Genomic DNA, 16,810 nt, shown 5'->3' on the forward strand with positions numbered 1-16,810 from the left:
GGAGGTGCGGGTTTGCAGAATGGAGCCTCTGGGTTGGGTGGGGCAGCACTGGGCCCTCTCAGACAGCTTTGCTTTCTCAGATGATGCTGAGCCTGCGTCAGCAGATCTGCGCCTGCATGAGGACACGTGGCTCCCCAAAGAGACCTCACGGAGAGGAGTCGGGAAGGTGGGAAGGCGGGGAGAAAGGTGGGGTCATCCTTCTGCAATCGCGGATGGCTGCTCGGGTTCGGACCGCACAGCACTCCCCTGCTCCTGGTTCAGAGTCATGGCACTGGTTGTGCAGTTTGCTTAGGAGGTCGCAGTATAGTGCAGGTGCCTAAGTGCAGCCAGACACGGAGCACGTGTGAGCAGGCATGCACGCCACACTGTCACCTGCAACTGATGCTGTCTCCGGCCACCCCCGTCCTGCTGGCCTCTCTAATACAGAGTCATTCTCGGTCACCACTTCTCAGGGTCCCCCGTCCCAGCCCCTGGCTAAATGCTTTCATGGTGCCACATGCCTCTCCTTGTTTATCTCAAGCTGTTATTTGATTATTATTATTACTAATTTTAAGTTTCTGTAGGTCTTTGCTGGAGAGAGACAGAGAGAGGAAAGTGAGAAATCGTCCCATGAGCAGACAGCATGCTGTAAACCCCTCTCCTCCGTTCTCCTCTTTGGGATTCTGGGGACGCACACACATGCACATGGCATGTTTTTCTAGCCCCTGGGTCTGGGACTTGAACCACGGTTGGCCATGTGCAAGTCCAATGCCTTAACCTCTGCGCCACCTGCTGGCCCCATCGCTCGGGGTTTGATTTTGGGTACTGCCTGTGGCCGTGTCTTCAGGTTTCTTATGCTTTTCTGTGGTGTCTAATCCCACAGTCTTCATCCCAGACATGACCGTTTCCATCTCTAGACATCGTATGTAAATCTTTTTACTGCCTTCCACATCTCTCCTAAACGAGTTCAATCCCCTCACCTTCTTAAACATATGGAATGCAGTTACGATCACTGTTCTAATGTCCTCAGCTATTAACCCCATCACCCGTGTCATTTCTGGGTTGGTTCCAATGGACTCGTTTTCTTCTCTTTATGCATCTCATCCTCCGACTCCTTTTTATACCTGCTTTTTTTAGTAGATGTCAGACAGTATGAATTTTACTTTGTTGGTTACTGGATAATTTTTTGAAAATTCTTATGAGATTCTTGAGATTTACTCTGGGATGCAGCCAAGTTACTTGGAAACAGCTTGATCTTCTCAGGTCTTGCTTTTACGCTTTGTTAGACTGAACCGGAAGACATTTTATTCTAGGGCTAATTTTGCCCCCCAGATTAGGTAAAACCCTTCTGGATACTTTTCCTAAGGCCGCAGGAATTTTGAAGTTTTCCAACCTGGCTGTTGAGAACGAGAATCATGGGCAGCCTTGTGTGAGCTCCAGAACATCTCCTGTCTGATCTTCAGTCTCTCCCTGTCTCAGACTGCGTCCTCACTGGCATGTGTGGATCAGAAGAAGCCGAAGACTCCCAGGGGCCCTGCGGACCTCCAGAGCTGCCGTCCCGTACAGCTCTCTGGTCTCTCTCTTCCGCCCTGCGAACTGGCTGTCCTGGCGGCCCACACTCACCTCAACTAGGAAGACGGCTGGGCTCTGCCTGGCTGCCCTCTGCGCTCTGGGAGGTTGGGTGGGACAATCAGAGACTCAGCCGACATGCTTCCCACTCTCGAGGGTCACTGTTCCTCTCTTCCTGATGGCCGGCATCAGTATCTTGAAAACTGCTGCTTCATGTAATTGGTTTGGGTTTATCTTGTTTCAGGCCAGAACACAGCCAACAAGTTATGCTCTCATCTCCGTCTTTATCCATGCCCCCACATCTTCCGGTAGCCCCACTTTTCATTGTAGGTTTTTTCTTTTCTTTTTTTTTTTTTTTTAAATATAAGGTATGTGCGCTTGCTGAAGAGATACACAGAGAGATAAAGAGAAATCACCCTATGCGGGGATGGCCATGCCACAACCCCTTCTCCTCCCTTCTCCTCTGAGGATTTTGAGTACGCACACACATGCACCCAGCATTTTTCAAGCCACTGGGTCTGGGACTTGAACTGCTCAGTTGGCCATGTGGGATCTAGTGCCTTAATAGCACGCCACCTGCTGGTCCCTGGTATACCCTCTAAACCCTGCCAGGAAATGGCCATCTATCTACTCAGGGCCTTTTAGTTTGGCAGGAGGGAAAGTGGGTAGAGACTGAGTCCACGCCTTTGGAGCCCGACCACCAGGGTCCATGTCTCAGCCCCGCCAGTCTCTTGTGTAGCTCTGGCCCAGTTACGTTACCAACTCGAGCCTCAGTTTCCTTATTTTACAAAGAGGGAAAACGATACCTAGCTGGAGGGTGGTTGTGAGGGTAAAATGTGCTGCGCAGATAGTGACCAGCTCCGAGGACCGGGCTCCGCTCTGTCCTTCGTCGCTGCATGCCCGAATGAGTACGAGCAGGGTTCATCTTGAAAACTGCCCATTTGGTCGCTGTCTGCCCACCTCTGTTCCTGGGGACAATTCCACCATTACCCCTGAGTGCCCGGAAAGCGGGATCTGAGCAGGTCTAAATTGCTTGCACCCACAGAGGGGGACAGCCACGTGGAGAACCTCCAATAGCATATACTAGAAACACCGCGGACATTTGGCTGCACGGAGCTTTATAATGATCTTTTCTTTGCGCCAGATTGACTTTACTAATTAGGTTGGGTTCGGGCCAATGTTAAATACAGTTTGCATGTACAGAACGCACAGCAATTGGCAGGAAGAGTGAACTCAGAAACATTTCAGGCATGAGAACAAGCCAGCTCTGATTAAAGCTCTGCCTCAGATAATCCTCTCTCCCCAGCCTCCATTTTTACGAGTTCTTTGAATATTGAGCATATTAACCCTTTGTCATGTTTGCTGCGAGTATATCCTCCCCATTTGTTGTTCAATTCACTTTTTCAGTTCAGATACGCTTTAAGCAGAATTTTAAAATGTGTGTGTAGTTAAACTATGGCTCTTTTGCAATTTTCTTTTACTGCTTATAGGCCAAGGAGAACCCCATCCAGTGACTGAAGAAACATTCACCTTTATTGTCTTTCAGTTACATATTTTCTTATTCTAATTAGAGTTTACCTAGATGTTGGTACGGGGCTAAGGTTTGAAGGTGTTGGTATTTGAGATAATTCACACTAGCTGCTATGATGTCAAAGCCCCAGTCTCAATGACTTAAACCAACAGGGCCTTCAGTGTCCCTCCCGTCAAGCCCAGTGATGGCTGGGTGGTTATCCTGGGAGGTGCCCCTCTAGGTGACTCAGGGACCCAGGCTCTTTCCACCTGCAGTGCCACCACCTCTAAGTCTTTTACTTCCAGTTGGGGGGACCCCATAGAATACTTGGTCAGGACTATCCACCTCTGCCTCATGACCTAATTAGATTTTCCAGGTAACCGATAGGCGATGACATGATGTGGAGCCATTCACTGACCACATGCTCGGTCGTTACGCGCACTATGTTCTGGCTGGATCTTGTTAACTAGGCACTGTACTAATTCTTTTGCCCCGAACTACTGCTATAATATGTTTTACATCCTTTAAGATAAGCTTCTTTCTCATTTCTTTCTGAAGATTTCTTGGTTATTATATAATAGACCGTATGCCATTTGATCTATCAGCTGTTTTAGCCCAAGAGCTTGGTTAGCACCTCTGAGACTGCACCCACCCCGAGTTTCAGCTAGCAGCTCAGGTAGCGGAAACCCCACTGTGCCTCCTTTGCCTGTTCTCCAGACTCCAGGCACCTGATGCATAACCGGAAACACTGGAAGTCAGTCCAGCACCCCTGGTGGGAGCTAGGTCATGCAGCAGGTCATGGCTGACTTTTTAAAGACACTTTTTCTTTGTTCATGATAGAGCATGTACGCATATGAGAGATACACACAGACTGACAGACAGACACCCCACAGGGTCTGGTCATGCTCTGATCCACTTCCTCCAGGCCTCCAGTCGGTTGGATCCTGGGCTCTCGCACATATGCCTGGCATGTTTCAGACCAGCTGAGATTCACGCCGCCGTTGCCATGTGGCACCCAGTTTCCCCGAGCAGCACACAACCTCTAGGCCAGGCCTGCCTGTGCGTCTGCACATGCGTGTGTGTGCTTCAGTCAGAGATAGATGTAAACCAGGGGAGGGGACAGAGCTGTGCTTCCAGGTAGTCTCCCGTGTCCATAGGAAACCTGAGGAAGTGGGCCAGCCAGCAGGTGGCATGGCTCCCACATGGGCTGTGGTCTGAGTCCTGGACCTGGCAGCCTGTCTTCTCTCTTTCTCCCTCCCCTATCTCTCTCTGCTGAGCACATGCGCCCTATAGCAAACATTACTTTTTAGAGAGAGATTTTTGTTATAAGGTGTGTGCACTTGCTAGAGAGACAGAGAGAGAGAAAGCGAGAAATCACCCCCCGGGGGGATGGCCACACCACAATCCCTTCTCTTCCATTCTCGTCTCAGGATCTTGGGCACGCACGCACATGCACTTGGCATGAGTTTTAAGCTGCCAGGTCTGTGACTTGAACTTCGGTCGACTACGTGGGAGTCCAGCAATGTAACCATTACGCCATCTGCTGGTCCACCTATAGCGAATTTTTAAAAAACAGTAATACTAAAAAAAAAAGAGAGAGAGAGAGAGAGAGAAGGAAAGAAAGAAAACCCGAGGAAATAACAACCGAGGACTAGTAATTCCGAGTCCCTTACTTGGGAAGGCCTACTCCATCTTGAGGAACGTCCATTTTAACCTCCCTTAAGCCTACGCTCTCCTCCGTCTGGCTGGATTGAGGAAGGAGCGGGGGGGGGGGGGGAGGGGGGGGGGGGGGGAGTGCAGCCAGGGGCCTGTCGTCCAGCTCAGAGATGACTGAGAAGCTGGCCCTGGCACAGGCCCTGGAGGTCTGCGTCCCCTGGCGCGATCTGCAGTGAACCTGAACAAGGGCCACGGCTCCCAGCTTTTGAGTACCTGCTGCGGCTGGGCATTTCTGAACGTGAGCTCATTCGGCCCTCGGGGCCACCCCACAAGCTAAGCAATGTTACCTCCTCTGTTCACAGGAGGGAGCTTGCTTCAGAAATGCCAAGTAACTGACCTGAGGCCGTGAAGCTGGTGTGGAGCAGAGCCAGGACGTAGGCCTGGGCCAGCCGACTGCAAAGGCCACTCCCAACTCCCCAGCCACACTGCGCCTGCCATCTTTCAAAACAGCAAGGGAGTGGAAATGGTCAGCATCTTGTGGACAGAATTCAAACTGTGCCCAACATTTACTGTAGTTGTGTGGATGAGTCCATGTTAACTGTGGGGTGGAGGGAGATCTGAGACACACTCTCCCTGGGCTGGGCAGTGGTGTAGTAGTAACGCCGTTGGACACACGTGGGAAAGCCCAGGTTCACATCCTAGGACCACCCTGCGCGTGTATGAGCCAGTAATCAGGACGGGCTGGGGTGATCGCAGCATGAGGACACACTGACAGAAGAGATAAATACACTTTAAAAAAAAAAAAAAAGATTTTTTTGCTATAGAGTGTGTGCACTCGCTGGAGAGACAGAGACAGAAAGTGAGAAATCACCCTGCAGGGGATGGGCATGCCACAATCCCTTCTCCCCTCAGGATCTTGGGCACACATGCACACACACCAGGCGTGAGTTTTAAGCCACTGGGTCTGGGACTCGAACTGTGGATGACTAGGTGGGAGTCCAGCGGCATAATCATTATGCCATCTACTGGTCCCAGGGAGAGTAATTTTTTATTTTTTTGAGAAGTTTTTAGTATAGGGTGCGTGCACTCACCAGAAAGACACAGAGACAGAAAGCGAGAAATCACCCCCCAGGAGGGATGGCCACGCCTCAATCCCTTCTCCTCCATTCTCCTCTCAGGATCTTGGGCACGCACGCACACGCACCCAGCATGAGTTTAAGCCGCTGGGTCTGGGACTTGAACTGTGTTCAACTACATGGGAGTCCAGCGACATAGCCATTACACTAACTGCTGGTCCCAGGGAGAGTAATTTTTAAAGTGTATTTACCTTGAGATAAATCTCCCCACCTCCGCCCTGGGGGGAGTGGATTTTTCACTTTCTGTCTCTCTTGGTCTCTGGAGAGTGCACACACCCTATAGCAAAAATCTCTCTAAGACAAAACCAAAAAATGAGCGGAAGACATTTCATGGCATTCGGAGCCCAGACCTGTAAGTGTAGAAAAGCAGCCATCCTAACTGGCCCGCAGCAGTCATGAAACTGCTGAAAGCCGTTCTTGATTCTAACCGGGCGGGTCTGACAGCTTGGATTAAGAAGCAAAAAGGAACTTAGCTGATGGGGCACTGGGAAGGAACAGGCTTGGGGAACAGTGTGGAATGGGTCCAGGCCTGGCCTGTCCCCTCCTGTGCTCTCCTGCCTCAGCCCAAGTCACATGCACAGTCAGAGGGGGTCTGGGCAGAGGAGAAACGCCACTATGTTCAGGATTTGCCGAGCACCAGAATGCCCTCCGTGTCCAGGGCGCGAGAAACGAGCGCGCATTTGGCCTGATTGTACCGTGTAGATTTTAGCAGAACTTCCATCTTCTGCTTCTCACTCATTTGCACTTTACACTCAGAAGACTGTTCTGTAAGAGCTACTCAATGCACAGGAGGCCTCATGAGTTTCTCTTCTAAGTGAGCCAGCAACTTTCCAAGAATCAGGAAGTTGCAAGTTGCCAAGAATAAATAAATGAATTCCAGAAGGTTCAAGTTAGGTTTAAAAACTCCATAAGGTTTTAAGTAGGTTCTATATCTGGCTTCACTCCATGTCCTCATTTTAAGACAGAAACCCCAGGAGGGAGCACTATTCCTGGCATGCAATGTCCCCGCGCCCCCCACCCCAGCAATCAATTTAATGATCATTTCCAACGATTCATTAGGAAAACCTGAGCAGAGTCATCTTAATGCCGTGGCCAAGCAGAAATAGGGGGTGGCCAGCCTCAGGTTTGGTTCTGTGACAATTCTCTGCCTCAATTTCTCCTTCCTACCAGGTGGTCTCTAAAATTCTGTGATGAACTTTCCAAATGACCCCTTGTCTCATTCAGGTAGCGGATATCTGGGGTTTCAGGACTGTTGGTTAAGATCAGAATTACTTTTGTGTACAAATCTAAACTTTTTTTTTTTAATTTGTTACAGGGCATATGCACTTACCAGAGAGAAACAGAGAGACAGAGAAATCGCCCCTGTGGGAATAGCCATGCCGTAATCCCTTCTCCACTCTTGGGATTTCTGGGTACACACACACACGCACACGCACACACAGGCCTGGTATGTTTCTTTTTTCTTTTTTTTTGGAGAGGTTTTTTGCCACAGGGCGTGTGCGCTCGCCAGACAGACAGACAGAGACAGAGAGACAGAAAGCGAGAAATCACCCCCCAGAGGGGATGGTCACACCGCAATCCCTTCTCCTCCATTCTCCCCTTGGGATCTTGGGCACACACGCACATGTGCCCGGTGTGAGTTTTAAGCCACCGGGTCCAGGACGTGAACCGCAGTCGACTACGTGGGAGTCCAGCGACATAGCCATTACGCTAACTGCTGGTTCCCAGGCCTGCTATGTTTCTTAAGGCAACAAGTTGAGGACTGGAACGATGGCCGTGTGAGGCCCAGCTGCCTTAGCCACCAGGCCATGGAGCCGGTCCCAGGACGTGTCTGGCTGTAAGATGTGGAGACACGTGGGGAAGGACATTCTAAGTGGAAGAAGAGTCTGATCTACATGAATGTGTTCTTTTCATGTTTCTGCTTTCCTCCTTTTCCCATGAAATGACACCAAAGTAAAATTTCAGCCTTGGGCATGACTTGCGGGTTTGAGACCCCACGTGGGGAGCTGATAGAAGCTTCCTTGGGACTTCCGTCCATTACCCTCCTGGTGAAGCTCTGTGTCCCTTGTGAGAGCACTCACACACCTCTCAGGCTGTGCCTCCCTTCTGTAGCCCCACATGACGGCACATGTGACAGTAGGGCAGGGGACAGACCTCAGTCCCCTGGAGGAAGCAAGGGGATGCTAAGTGAGGGGAGAGACGGTGAAAGCTCCCAGAAGATAAGGCCTCAGGCTGAGCCAGGGCCCGAGAGAATACCATGTGCCTGAAAGTCAGGCGATTCTCAGGGGAGATGAGAAAGCTGAGACAAGCCGGCAGCTGGTGGTGGCATAGTCAGATGGTCTGCCTCGCTGCCGGAGCCGGCACAGCAACCGTAGACAAAGACGCCATCCTGGAGAGAGGAGGCGGCCACGCTGGCCCTCCTGCAGGACTCCTTGGCCAAGCTGGGGGAGAAGCCTCTCGCCGTCTGCCCGGCAGTGGGGTACAGGAGGAATCGTGGCTCTCTCTAGCTTCCATCCTTAGGAAAAATCACTTTCATCTGGAAGACCACGGCTCATCCTTGGGAGAGCCAGGACACCAAAGGACGGAGGGCGATGAGCGTAATCGTAACTGCCTCGAGGCCAGGTCGAGAAGGTGCCTGTGGCACGAGAGGTGCTCAGGCTGTCCTGTGGCCGAGGTGGGAGGAGGGGGTGAGTGAGCAGAAGCCGGCCTGAGCCACCAATGCGAGGGGACGGGGGAGCTGGCCCAGGGGCCAAAGGCCAAGGAGCCTCAGGCCAGCATTTCTTTCCAAGTGTGTCGTCACAGTCTGGGGATCTGAGATGTAATTCTGACGTGAAATGATCACTTTTTTTTTTTTTTTTTGGACAGAGACATAGAGACAGAAAGCGAGAAATCACCCCCCAGGGGGGATGGTCACGCTGCTATCCCTTCTCCTCCATTCTCCTTTCGGGATCTTGGGCACGCACGCACACGCACCTGGCGTGAGATTTGAGCCACCAGGTCTGGGACACGAACCACGGTCGACTACGTGGGAATCCAGCGACATTTTATAGTGACTCTTTTCTTTTGTGATTTCTCTTGATATCCCTAAATTTAGAAAAGACCTCCTCCAAGGTTTGCTTCGTATTTGATACGTTCTCCTAGTCTCCTGCAATTTGAAAAACTCTCTAAATCACAGGAATTGATTCTGGTACACAGAGCGAGGTGAGGACTTCATTTTAAAGATAACCTGTAACTCTTTCACTGATTTTTTTTCTTTAAAGAGAACTAATGTGTTATTATCATTATGGCAGTAATTAGGGAATATGGAAGCATTGAAAGAAGAAAAAAAAAATCAGGTACTCGCCACCCAGGGGTAATCACTTTCATACACTTCCTTTCATTCCTTTGTTGTGTATAATTTTATATGATTGTGATCAGATGACACTTACAAAATTATACAGCCTGCTTTTAAAATTGCTTCAATTTTGCTAATAAATGTAATATATGCTCATCTGAGAAAGTTTGAGGAATACATGTACAAAGCCGAAAATAAAATGCACTTAGTTTTGTATATTCCCTTATGTTAACACAAGATAATTGTTTGTAACTATACTTTTAAAAAAATCACCGAGACCCTACAGTAGATGCTGAACTTCGGTTCTCGATGGGAAAAGTAGCACATGTACACAAGAACAGATCTCAAGGGAGTGGGGAGTAAAATGGCGGATGGGGCGGCCGGGAGGCGAGGTGGGACTGGAGGGAACTTGGTTAACAGGTGCCGGGGTGCAGATGAGAGGTGGAGCGAGCACTGGGGTCCCACAGCAGCAGGTGGCGACTCCGCCTACCTCAATAGCTGGAGGGAGGACTTGGAGTGCTCACAGCAGGGGCGTGATGTATCTTGGAGGTGAAGGACATGTTTACAGCCCTGGGTTCATAGTTACGCTGTGTTCGTGTATTGACAACCGCACTGTTCATCATTCACACGCACAACTACTCTGTGTCAGTTAAGATTATAAAAAGAAAAGAAAATATGAAGAGGGATGGGGAACCATCTCTACACATACTGTGTATCTAATCTGTAACTAATCTATATTTCTGTCTCTGGACCCTGTGCTTGCTCAGTCTTTTCCAAATAACATTCAATACTCAGGGTGCTCATGTGATTTCTTGTCGATTACATTAATATTTTATTTCTTAAGGTGGATACACAGTATTTCCCATATTATTATTTTTTAGTTAAAACATTAGGGCATCAAAATGTGCTTACTTTCTTGTAAATGGGTTATCTGGCAATAATTTCAAGTTTATAAAAAATAAGTGAATTAAGGGACACCTGTATTCCCAGGTTTACCTATTGCTACTGTCTAAGCCCACTTGCTTTATTATATTCTGTGCGTGTGTGTGTGTGTGGGTGGGTGTGTGAGCATGTGCATGTGTGAGTTTGGGTGTGATGTGTGCATGTGAGGATAATTTTTCCCTGAACCATTGGATGGTTGTTTTTTTACATATATCATGGTACTTTATCTGTAATACTTCAATAATTTCTAATGGAGACTTTTTTCCCTTTCCCTTTCTTTCTTTTTTAGCGTACGTAGAGTGCAGTTAGCAGTCTCGTACTTTACAACCTGCATTAGAGCAGTCACTGGAGCTCATGTACCGTCCAGAGTGCACCTGGCACCTGACCCAGCAGCGTCTCTCAGGACACTTGTCTCTCCCAGTCCAGGGTCAGATATGTGTTTGGTTGCCCTGTGTCTCTCACTTCTCTTTACCCAGAGCATTTCCACAGCCTTTCTTTGACTTTTATAACAATGACTTTTTTCTTCCAAATTTGCTATTGTCACACCCACTCATGGGGGAGAGGGCAAACGAGTGAGAGAGCGAGCGCGCACCCTGCAGGAAGGATGGCCATGCTACGATTCATTCTCCTCTCGGGATTCTGCGCATGCAAACACACCTGGCATGTTTCCAACTGCCAGGTCCGGGGTGCGAACCGCACAGTCGGCCATGTGGGATCCAGCCCTCTTGTCCACCGTGCCACCAGTTTGCCTGGATAATGACATTTTTATGAGTACACTTCCTCCTCGGTCTTGGTAACAAGGATGTTGCACACGGACGGATGTTTCATTCCGGGGAGCTGCAGCTGTGCCTCTGGGGCTGAGTGCTGTGCTGGTGGCACGGTGGCCTTTGCAGGTCTCGCTCTGGCTTGTCACGAAAATTGAAGAGTCATCACCCTTCTCTTGATTCCTTGACTCCCACAGGCCAGAACTTTCCGACTGTTAACGGAGCCTGTTCACCTCTGAACTGGTAAGTAACATGCTCCCACTGAGCCTTCGGGGCTCTCACAAGCGAGCGTACTGTGCTCTTGGAAAGTCGCTCACACCCAGGGTTCGGTTAGGAGGGTGATGTGAGCTCTCGTCATAGCTGAACTGACGGCCCTGCGGTTCGGGTCGCCTTTCCTCTCCCGAATGAGCTCTTACTTGCTCTAGAATGAGTTCTTCTTCACTGGCTTCTTCCTGTACTCATCGCCTCAACCCTGCATTCACTGAGGCTAAGTCGGCTCTCGGCATCTCCCGTAGCATCAGTCACCCAGTGTTTCCTTCAAGTTCCTGTCCCTGCGGCCTCCGGGTCTGCTCCCTCGAGCCGGCCCTGATACAGACGTGGTCCGTGGCTCTGCCCTCAGGGATCACCTGGTCCCTGACTCCCCTCTCTCTCTCTCTCTCTCTCTCTCTCTGTGAAAAAATGAATCACAACCTCTAGTGGTTTCATAAGGAGATTTGATGGGAAGTATATTTTTTGAGAACTTGCTTTGTTTTGCTTTTACCTCTAACTGATCCTTCATTTTGATTTAAAAATCTAGGTCGGATACAAATTTCCCTCAGAATTTTGAAGGACTTTGTCCTTGTCTTCTACCTTCCAACACCAATTGAGAAGCCTGAAGTGATTCTGATTTTTGACTGTTGTGCGAAAACTTTCTTTCCCTTTCTGGAATCTCCTCTCTGGCCTTCATTTCTGAAATGTCATTAGGCTGGGCTGTGGTGCAGGCGTGTTTTTATCCACCGGACAGTCAACAAGTTCTTTCAATCTAGAACCCTCGTCCTCTAGTTCTGGACAATTTTCTTGAATTATTTCTTTGATGAGTTTTGCCTCTTGGTTTTCTTCCTACTCCCTTTGTGAAATGCCGGTCATTCACATCTGGGACCTAAATTATGCTTTAATTCTCTTACCTTTCTTGTTTTACATCTCTTAGCTTTCCCCTCTTATTTTCTGGAAGATATTCTTAGTATAATCTTTCAACATTCCCTTCAGGTTTTAAAATTTTTGCTATAGTGCTTTTAATGTATCAGAGCTCTTTTTTCCCCTTGGAGCAGTCTTTTACTACGGCAACTGTTCTTGTTTTATAAATACATATATTTTTACAAATCTGAGTACACGAATGCTAACCTTTCGTTTGAAAGTGTTTCCTTGTCCACACATTGTCTGTTTTCTTCAGCCCATTTCTTCGCTTCCTCTTGGTCTCTTGTATTAAATGTTTTTCTCAGGTGCTCACTGATTCTTGGCTGTGTGGTGAACTACGTCTTGTCAAGCTCACTGAGCTATAATTTATATGCTCATCACATTGGTATCGTTTATAAACGTGACAGCCTTGGAGGCAGGTCTTGGGAAGTGGGGATAAGGCAGCTCAGCAAGTAGCAGGGAGCCCATCAGGATGAGCCAGAGGCAGCCTCATCCACCTAGAGCCTTGAGGTGCACTGCTCTCTGCCTTCAAGCACAGGGTGGAAGGCACCTGCTCTGTCTTTGGTCTGGCCAAATCACCCCAAATCTTGAAACAGCTTCCTAGTGAACTTGAGGAAGAATTGGTCCTATCCCATTACTGGAATATTTCAGCTCTCAGACTTAGTGGAACCCTGCAGAACCAGGAAGATGGAGAGGAGCCGTCCACTCCGATAAACTTCCGAGGAGGTGGAGCCAGGCCACGCATTTCACCTGCTTGTCCCGCGTGCTTCTCCATGCTGTGCACCCAGGCTAGTGCCAGCTGGGTGTGCTCGTCGCTGACAAACGCATCTGCAGCACATCAGGACGAGGGACATCCTGGAGCAGGGTCGCTGAGGAAGCAGCTTGGCCTCTCTGAGTGCCCAGGGTCTCTGGCACTCACTCTTACAGCAACGAGGTGGTTGGGAGGGTAGGGGAGGCTGGCTTGGAGACCAAGCACCCACAAGGAACAGGCGGAATTGCACAAACTCAAATGAATTAGGAGCGTAAACTGAGCAGTGTGACTTGGCTTGCACAGGACAATCAAGATCTGCAAACACTCAGCTCCGTATTGAACCTGAGGCAGGGTGATTAATTCATTATTCACTTCCCAGCCTGGAAGCGAGAGTGTGTCTGCCTGGGGGCCAGCACGGCAGCACAGTCGTAAATCATGCCATTTACAAGCCCAGCGAGGAGGAAGTCAGGGCTGAGGGGATGCTCTGCAGCGGGCAACCGTGGCTGGAGAAACGGCTGGAGAAGGCAGGCCAGGCTGCTCCCTGGAGATTCACCAGTTGGCCAGGCACTGGGCCTTCAGTCAAGGGGACCAGCCTTTTGGCCACCCAGCTTGGGGCTTCCCGGCCAGACCACAAGGAAACCAACTCCACTCCGCCCAAGAGGAGGGCTCTTGTGACCTGAGATGGCCTCTCAAAAGTAGACAGTGCTCGGAATAGCATTAGGATCTGTCCCAAAGGCTGCAATGGTCCAGTTGGGATAAACCACTTCCCGCCTCCCTCCCTGTGCCACTCTGGGCTCCGGGCTCCAGGTCCACATGGCCCTGTCCGAGAGCCAGGCTGTGTCTGCTCTGCGCAGTCCACTCAGTGTCTCTGAATGCCACCAGCCACCACAGGCCCCGTCTTTCTCTCCTATCCATGCTGCCTTCAGGGCAGAGGCTCAGGGACCTGTATTCCAGCCAGCATGAGGGAGTTTCCAAATACTTAACCATTTGTTTCTAACCATGTTTTCTCTTCCCTGTAAGACAGCCTGTTTCCTCCATCATGACTTGAGTTCATCATGACTCGAGATTCCTAGACCCCTGGAGGTCCTGCTATGTCGTGATTGACTGTCCCCACGTTACCCTCCCCGGAAGGGACGCCCACACTTCGGCATGTTCTTGTAGTGACAGTGATGATAACGCGAGGACTTCCTGCGTACTAGGCGCTTCTCACACAGTATCTCGCCGAACTTTTCTAATGACTCGGTGAACTCTTGTGTAACTCCAGGTTACGGATGAGGAACCTGAGGCTTAAAGAGGTGAAGTGGCTTGCCAGGAGTCGACCTCTAGTCAGCCCAACTTCAGAGACTGTGCTTCTGACACACATGACACGCCCGCTGGCTCACCCAGAGCCTGGCGATTGACTCGGTATCAGCCAACATGCAGGAGACTTCTGCATCAGGGCTGCTGGGCTTCCTTGGAGCCTGGCTGAACGTCGCAAGACTGCCCAAAGCCCCTTCATCTTCCCAAATGCAGCGTCAATAACAGTCACGGTAAAATTAAATAAATGAGTAAGAGCGTTAGCCACACTCTGAGCCGACCAAACCTCCTCTAAGTGGGGAAGACGTCCTTTCCCCTCCCTGCTTTTCCCAGGACAAGAATGATGCCATCTGCTCACAACTTCCTTTTGCCTCATTTGGTTCACAATGGAGCACGAGTCTCCCTAATCTATGAAGGAGCTAAAGGGCTATGGAACAGGGTTCCCTCCCAGAGGAGTCTCTAACCCAGGGATTACCGGGTGAGGCCCGTTCTCGCCAGTGCCACTGGACAGATACCTTACAGAGAAGAGCTCTGTGATTCAGCCTGCCTGGCTCAAGCACAACGCCCTCCCCATCAACACCCTCTGTACCTACAAAGGGAAAAAGGGTTATGGGGGAACCAGGTCCCAGGGGATTTTACATAGCAATGCTATCCTGCATGAAGGAAGCCTTGAGTGTGCACAGGGATATGCTGGTCTTGCTCACATGCGGGCTTACCCAGCATGAGGGCTAAGGAGACCAGGCTGCAGAGTGGGCTGCATAGATAAGGGTCTCTCCTAGGAGAAGGTGCCCCACAGTGCCTGCTTCCTGGACACACGGGGTTGGGTAGCAAGCCACGCCAACCTGCGGGATGGCGCAAGGGTCCCCGCTACTCTATGGTCCCCCAGAGCAGGAACACGGAGACAGAACTCCAGTGGGGCCAGCAGTCGTCCACTGGCACCAGCATGGGGTGTGGATGGGTGAGCGTGTGGCAGTATGGAGGCCAAGGGGAGTCTGGAGAGAGGGTGAGCGTGTGGCGGCATGGGGGCCGAGGGGAGTCTGGAGAAAGCACCTGTGCTCAGGACAGCATGCTTTTAAGTTTCTGTGTTTCAGTTTCACGTCATCGTGAACTTTTTCTTTTTTGTAGAGTTTTTTTTGTTGTTGTTGTTACAGGGTCATGTGTTTGCTAGAGAGACAGAGAGCGAAAGTGAGAAGGCCACCCACCCCACCCCACACGGATGGCCACACTGCAATCCCTTTAACTCCCTCCCCCTCTTGGGATTTTGGGCACGCACGCACACACGCCTGGTGTGAGTTTTAAGCTGCCGGGTCCAGGACTCGAACTGCGGGTGGCAACGTGGGAGTCCAGCGACGTAACCATTATGGCATTTGCTGGCCCCATGCACCACCGTAAACTGACTGACTACAAGCTGTGAAGCCTGAACTGTGACAGAGGTTAAGGTGCTCTGTGAGACTTCACATGCTTCTGCTGTGTAAGAAGGCGAGCTCACCAGAGAGGTTCCCCTAAAAGGCCGCCGTGGCCGACACGTACACAAAGACGAGATGGGCCCAGCCTCGGTGGCACAGGGGGCAGCTCGCCGAACTGAAGGGCTAGAAGCCACATGGCTGACCACAGGCTCAGGTCCCGAGCTGACCCGAGAACACACCAGGTGCACACACGCTCCAGATCCCGAGGAGCTGGAGAGCTGGGAAGGGGACCGCCATGTGAGAAGACCCGCCAGGGGGTGTCTGTCTGCCTCTTTATCTCATACACTTGATAGCTCATGAATAAATAAACCTTAGGAAAGGGAACTATAAACCAGAAGTAAGAATATTGAGACTTGGCTCATTTTAGAACGGAACCATGTATGCAATATAGGCTTTTCAGAAAGATTTCATTTAAAAAAATTATAATTATTTTTTTTTAAATTTGCTATAGGGCACGTGCATTCACCAGAAAGAGACAGTGAGAGACACATTGAGAATGAGAGAGAGAGAGAGAGAAAGCCACCAGATCCAGGACTTGAACAGCGGTCGAGTCCTGCGCCCCAACTACCATGCCACCCGCTAGCCCCGCAATATAGACATTTTAAAACAATTTACTGAGGTGCTTTATCCACACGCAGTGACATACGCATATCTTAAGAGTAGAGCACTGTGGCTTTTTGAATGGCGTCTACTTTCTGCACACGCGGTTATCTCCCAGCTGAAGCGAGAGTGCGTCTCCCCTCTCCAGTGAGTCCCTTCTCTCCCTCCGCGTCACGCTCCACATCCAAAGACTGCCCCAATCCTTTTCCCGGACTTGAATGTGTGCTCGTCCCTGAACTTCGCACAGACGGAGTCAGGCCTCTGCGTCCCCTGGCTTCCGCTCAGAGCAGTGGTTTTGAGACTGACCCGTGTTGTTGGAGGTGCCAGCATTAACCCTTTCTGCTGCCGGCTGTAATCCGCCATACGAAATAGCCGATTGGTTTCTCCACTCACCCACGGACAGACGTGGCTTTTATGGCCAGTATCTGGTTATCAAGAACAGAACTAGGTGTGAACTGTTTTGTTCACCTTTGTTACAGAAGTCTTTTTGGATAAAAGTACACTGGTTTCTCTAGGAGAAGAACTTCATTAGAAATTGCCAAGTGATAAACAATGAGTTTAAAAAAATAACTGATAGAAACATGAAATAAAAGTAGAAGTCCCTTGAAATCTGCTGAAGAACTCATAAAATATA

This window comes from Tupaia chinensis, unplaced genomic scaffold (assembly GCF_000334495.1).
Source record: "Tupaia chinensis unplaced genomic scaffold, TupChi_1.0 Scaffold144682_1, whole genome shotgun sequence".
NCBI classification, from domain to species: domain Eukaryota; kingdom Metazoa; phylum Chordata; class Mammalia; order Scandentia; family Tupaiidae; genus Tupaia; species Tupaia belangeri.